The sequence below is a fragment of the Desmodus rotundus genome, chromosome 5 (genome assembly GCF_022682495.2).
Source record: "Desmodus rotundus isolate HL8 chromosome 5, HLdesRot8A.1, whole genome shotgun sequence".
Taxonomy (NCBI): Eukaryota; Metazoa; Chordata; class Mammalia; order Chiroptera; family Phyllostomidae; genus Desmodus; species Desmodus rotundus.
In genome coordinates this window covers 57,392,036-57,398,035 of record NC_071391.1, presented here as the reverse complement: position 1 = coordinate 57,398,035, position 6,000 = coordinate 57,392,036, and the positions used below count along the sequence as shown (strand labels likewise).

Sequence of the window (6,000 nt, the reverse complement as noted above, 5' to 3'; positions counted from 1 at the left end):
GGGTCCTCAAGGAACTTGTATAAAGGACCCATGGACAAAGCCAAAGGGAGGTGGGATTGAGGTGGGAGGTGGGGGTGGGTGGGGCAGGGGAGAGGGGGTTGGAAAAGGGGACAACTGTAGTGGAACGACAATAAAAAAAATGAAATAAAAAAAAGACGTTGGCCACACTTCATTTAAGTGTGCCCTCCTTTCCCAATGTGTGACTCTATAATACTTTGTACACCTAGTATAGTAGTTATTACCCTAAATTGAAATTATTTACAAATTCGTCTCTTCAAAAGCAAGGAGAGTGGCTTAGTCCTTTCCTGCTTGCTGAGCGCTCACCCACAACAGGGACAGAGTGGACTCCTGGTTTGGGTGCAAGGACTCCTCCGCCAGGTTAGCGGTCCTGCACCGCTACTGAAGGATGCCTTTGGGGTTCCGCGGTGGTAAGTTTGGGAGGAGGAAGACCTTCGGAAGAACCCAAGGCAGACCTGGGCCGCCCTCTTTAACAAGGACAACACCTACTGGGCAGTTGATGAAGAAGGCCTTCAGGTTCACCAACTTGGGAAGTTTGCCTGGGCTGGCCCAATCATCAGTAATTTTTGAGAATTGGCTATGATACAACATTGTGTTTATAGGCCTGCCTGTCTCCCCACCAGCCTGCACCTTCCAGCATTGCGCCGGTCCTTGTGCACCCACAGGGTGGCTCAGGCAGTTCACCTGTGCTCACCGCTTATCCGGGTGTTATTTTATCACGTACTTTGAAAGGATGAGCTCATTTAATCTTCTCAACCTGTGAGGTGTTTTTATCTTACTGGTGAGGAAACGGATGCCCGGAGCGGTTAAAGCGTCTCGCTTGGGTCACGAGGCTCCAGCACATTCGGCGCCCCTTTCCCTACAGGGTGGTTGACGCCAAATGAGTGGATCGGCTCCTCGCGCTCCACGCTCTCGGATTCCAAGGTCCCCCAACGCGCAGCGTTAAATAAATAAATAACAGCGCTGCGTTCTTTGCGCAGTTAAAAAGTTGTTTCCGGGCGAGGTACGCTTGAGAAGACCGGGACGGGAGGACCCAGACGGCCTGGCGGAGGAAGAAGCGGACGGGGCGGGAGCGGGTGGGCGAAGGGCAGGCAGGGGGCTGGGGCCCGCGGGCGCCGAGGGCGGGCAGGGGCGGGCCGGGGAGCAGGCTCCGCGCTATTGGCCCGCGGCCCCGGAGCGCCCCGCTGCGGCGCCCACCGCCCGCCGCCCGCGGGAGGAGCCTGCACACGCAGCCCAGCGCTGACAGCTGCCGGGCGACACCTGGACCGCCGGGCTGGCCAGCGAGCGGGGCCGAGCCGCCAGCGCCCCGCCAGGGGAGAGGAGGCTCGCGCCGTCCGGTCCCGAGGAAGGTAACGCGCCGCGCCCGGGGCCGCGGGTGAGGATGCGGGAGGCGGCGAGACGCGCTCCCTACCCGTCTGCGCTCCGGAGCGCGCCGGGTTCTAGTCTCTGCATTTTGCCGATTCGCTGTGTTACCTCGGGCAACTTCCTCTCCCTCTCTGGGTCTCTTGTTTTCTTCTCTGTTCAACGCGGGAATCTTCTGACTTCTAAAACGTGAACCGCGTTTCGGCAGCCAGCAAGCTCCCTTCCTCAGTTTCCCACCTACTTAAGAGCCAGCTGCGCTGCGCAGAGGGCCGAGTCTCCAGGAAACGGAGGTGCCTGGATAGGTGGGGGCTCTGCTGGGAGGTCCTGTCTCTTGGGGCGTTTGAGGACGGAGCCCGGGGTTGGGAGGGCTGCCCGCAAGGCCTGGCTGCTGAGTAACTCCCCCCAGATTGCTCAGGTGAAGTAGGGCAGGACATCAGGACCTGTCTACAGGTGGGGTGTTAGGAAGGGAATTGGGGGACTGATGATTCCTACTTGGGAAATAAGCAGATTTGTTTCGGAATTCTCTTCCTACACCCAGACCTGTCCCACGGCGAGTTATACCTTCCGTGAATGGTACTTATCCTCTTTTAAGGTGGAAAACCAACGGCTTCAGCGGCCAAGTCATGGGGCTCCACCAGCATGTAGGAAGTGGGCCTCTCATTCTGCACCCACCCTGCCCTCTCCCCTTTCCTCCTTCCTCCCTTTAAACCCCCCTGTCCTGATAAAAGGTCCTTATTTTCATTTAGTGTTGGTTTGTGACCCGCAGCCTCCCTGCAGGGCTTTGGGCTCTGAGTTGAGATGGCAGCCCAGATAAGAACCGAATATGAATCACACTGTCAGCCTCCTGACCCGCACAGCCTGGCAGCGATGTGCAGAGGACGCCCAGTGAGGTTTCACACAGACAGACGACACTGGATGGTGGGATGGATTCAAACTGCTATCCGGCTTCCTGTCCCCTTCTTGGCAGCCATTCCCAGCTAGGGAATAGTGGCCCCAGCTGTCTGTCAGCTGGATGGAGCCACCCAACAGAGGAGGATGCTTGAAAGGAACTGGGGACTCGGAAGGGTTTCGGTGGAAGTTCTTCAGCATTCTCATCCCTCCTCCCCCCCCCACCTCTGCTCCTCCCATAGTTTTTCTGCTTTAGGGTGGTTTCCAGGTAAAATCAGATTCCAGGACCCTTCAAGAGGGGTGGGGGAGGAGTGATGCAAACCAGTGGCAATATTTACTGTCTTTTGTTGGGTGCTTATGGGCCAGACACTTTTCTTTGCATATCACGTGTCCTTAATTCTCATAAACCCTTTTTTCTTTTTCTTTCAATCCTCATCTGAAGTTATGTTCATTAATTTGAGAGAGAGGGAGAGAGAGAGAGAGAGATGTTTGTGAGAGAAACATTGCCAGTTGTATGTGCCCCCACTGGAGACCAGGGACGGAACCTGCAAACTCTTTGGTGTACAGGATGACAGTCCACCCAGCTGAGGCACCCGGCCAGGGCTCCTTTACCCCATTTTACAAACGTGAAACCGAGGCTCAGAAAGATCAGGTCCCTTAGTCACATGGCTAGTAAGTGGCACAGCTTGCATTCAAATCCATTTTCTGTGAGTCTAAAACCTGCGTTCTTTCTACCTTTCTGATGCTCCTTGTGTGAGAACGAGCTGGAGTAGTAATGGCAAAAATGAGTATTGAGTTCTCACTAAGTGCCAGACACTGTTCAGGGCGTTTAGAGGTGTTATATCATTTATGGTGCGGGAGTTTCGGTGGTTTTGCTGGCAATCAGTGACTGCCTCCGCCTCTCTCTAGCAACTCTCCTATTCCAGAACGCCTGCTGATCCCGCCCAGCTGCTGGGAGTGGGTGTGGCAGGGGCCCTGTTTTCTTTATCCCAGAGGTGGTTTGAGGTCTAATGAAAGATTGATTGTCCACCTCTGATCCGTTAGCCCTGACCGTTGGCTTGTGAATGATCCCACTGTCCCCTAAGAGGTCTTTCTCAGGCTTCACTCAATAAACATTTGTGGAATGACTGAATTAGCACCTTGTGCTGCGCAGCCTGCTGTCCTGCAGACACGTGAGGCAGCCCGACCCGGGCCCAGAAGCCAGGATGCCAGGCCAGACAGCTCTCACCTCCGGCTAGGGAAGTAGGGTGAACTCTGCGCCTGTGGCTTTTGGATTTCCCTGGTAATGTGTTTGCTGCCACCTGTTTTGTAAAGAACTTTCAAAGATCTAGTAGATGAAGAGAAATTTGGCTTAAAAAAAAAACTAACAGTAAAAGTGATTTTATTAATAAGGTTGCTGCTCTCTCAAAAAGTCGGGGAGGGGAGAGTCAGGTGGTGCGGTTTGCCTTAGGGCTTCCCCAGCTTTCCCATGGAGGGGTCTCCCAGAACAGTGAAGACTGACATGCACTCCTGGGTGGGGGGAGGACCTCACGTCGGCGCCAGGCAGCTTGGAAATCGATGTAAGGATCGATGCAATTTTTTCATTTGATTTTGTATGTTGAATTTGGTATGCATATATATATTTTGTTTTTTCCCCTTTCTCCAAAATCCTTGTGTAAAATCGGTGTCCTGGCACATTGGGGCTGAGAGCACTAAGACGGAGAAGAGGCAAGGCCAAGGGTCTGGTCTGGGGACTCGGAGTACTGCCTGCATTTTCCACTTGCTTGGTTCACAGTAATAGAGCTCCCAAGCCCCTACGGACACAACCCCATTTCCCATTTTTCAGCATGAAGAAAATGTTTTAAAAATAAAAACAATCTTTATTGTTTTTTCTCTTGTCTCCCCACTCTGCCCCTCCCTGCCAGCTTTACTGAGATGTAACTGACATATAACATTGTGTAAGTCTGAGGTGTGTGTTTGATACATGTAGATATTGCTACTTTTTTTTTTGTAGTGGGAACATTTAAGATGAACTCTCTTAGCAACTTTCAAGTGTGTAATTCGGTATTGTTAACTGTTGCCACCATGCTGTAATTAGATCTGCAGAACTCATTCATCTCACCACTGAACCCACATGGCCCCACTTCCCCACCCCCAACCTCTGGCAATCACCGTTCTGCTCTCAGTTTCTATGAAACCAGCTCTTTATGGATTCCACTTATAAGTAGATCATCGTTGTTTGTTTTCCTATTTCCATAGCTATACATGTTTATTGCAAAAACCCCCCATATTAGCGTTAATAATGTACTGCTAATAATCAGTACATCTGCCCTCAAGATTCAGCCTTTCAAATCTTTTTCTCTACATTTGTGAGTAAATATTTTTAAAGAGGAACAAATTAATTATTTTTGATTGAATTATTGTCAAAGCTAAGAGCCATTGCAGATTGTTTTTGAAAGAATGGAGAGAATTATGAATAATTTAAAACATCATAAGGTTAATCCTGTTTATGAACCCTTAAAGCTCCTCCTCCCCATGATTCACCTGTGTCATTCAGCTTCCTGCAGAGAAGCACCTGCTGCAGGGCCGCTGCTGAACTTGCACGCGCAAGCTGTGCTCCTTTCCCAGTGACTCAAGTGTCTTAAATGTCTCAAGTGTAGCAGCAAAGGCTGCTCTTCGGTGCCGTTGATGTGCAAAATTTGAGCAGAAAATTCTAAAGCTAAATTGCACAGTAAGGAGGAGAGAGCCTTAGACAAGGGAGTCGCTATGAGGACCAAGTGACAAGCGTTATTGTTACTTGCATTGCATGAAAGTGTGTATGCTATTTTTTTTAAGTTTAGATGTAGAAAGATAAAAAGCATTGTCGCTCTATAAAATGCTGGAATCTAATTCTTGGGTTTAACATGAGTAGGAATTAATTATGAATGCAAATACTCTATTTGATCCCTACTCTTAAGTTTTCTTCAAAAAATGTAGAATTCCTTGATGGCTAGAGGCTTCTGGATCTTCAGAAGAAAAGGACAGAAAGTAATCCCATTTCACAAAAGAAAAGCAGACATTGCCACTCAGGGTCATTCTTCATTTGCACGGGGTCTCAGAGCTCCTGAGAGCTGTGTCTTTTTGCTTTAAGCAAGGCAGAGTCATGCAAGGAAGGAGCAATGAGAGCAGCTAGAACAGCGGTGGGCTTGAGGGGCCGTGGACGGGCCCACTGCAGGGCTGCCTGCAGGCACACGCCTGGCTCCTGGAAGCTTGGGAGCGGAATGGGCCCTGCATGGGGAGGCAGGTGGCTCGGCTTCTACTCCTGCCTCAGAGACAAGCTGTGCAATCTGGGCTTTGTCATATCCTCTGCCTGACCCTTGGTTTCTTTATCTATAAAGTGAGGGAACTGGACCACATGAGGTTCCTTCCAGTGTTAAAAATCTATGATTCTGGGTTATTTTCCATTAACGTCTGCCCAAATAGAAGTGTGGTAGAGAATTACCACATCCAGATGAATCAGGTGGCATAAAATGTGTCTGCTTCCTGTTGCTTCAAGATCTCGGTGCCCCTCATGATTTTCTAAGGGTCTCCCCAGCTGACCGCCCTCATGGAGAACACATGGTCAGTAGATCGTTGGGACCTGTGTCTACTCCTCTGTCTGTTAACTCTTAACCTAGTAGAGCCTCCTCAGATTGTTGGGAGGAGAGAACTGCTTTCAGGCAGCTTTTGGGAAGATGGGTTGACGGAATAAAGCCACGTGTCACTCAACACTCA

The 6,000-nt window shown here is 50.5% G+C and overlaps 1 protein-coding gene across 17 annotated transcripts in view; it reads left to right on the top strand.

Moving 5' to 3' along the window:
• Positions 1 to 1,201: 1,201 nt before the first annotated feature.
• The window catches only part of SYTL2 (synaptotagmin like 2), a 103,269-nt gene continuing 98,470 nt past the window's right edge, over positions 1,202 to 6,000 (top strand). For 7 of the 17 annotated variants that reach the window (XM_053924147.2, XM_053924148.2, XM_053924144.2 and 4 more), the window contains exon 1: positions 1,213 to 1,367. The gene's annotated coding sequence lies outside the window, so the exon portion shown is untranslated. Of the gene's footprint in view, positions 1,394 to 6,000 lie in introns of all 17 variants that reach the window. The other 10 variants (XM_053924140.2, XM_053924138.2, XM_053924141.2 and 7 more) reach the window with 4 other exon arrangements.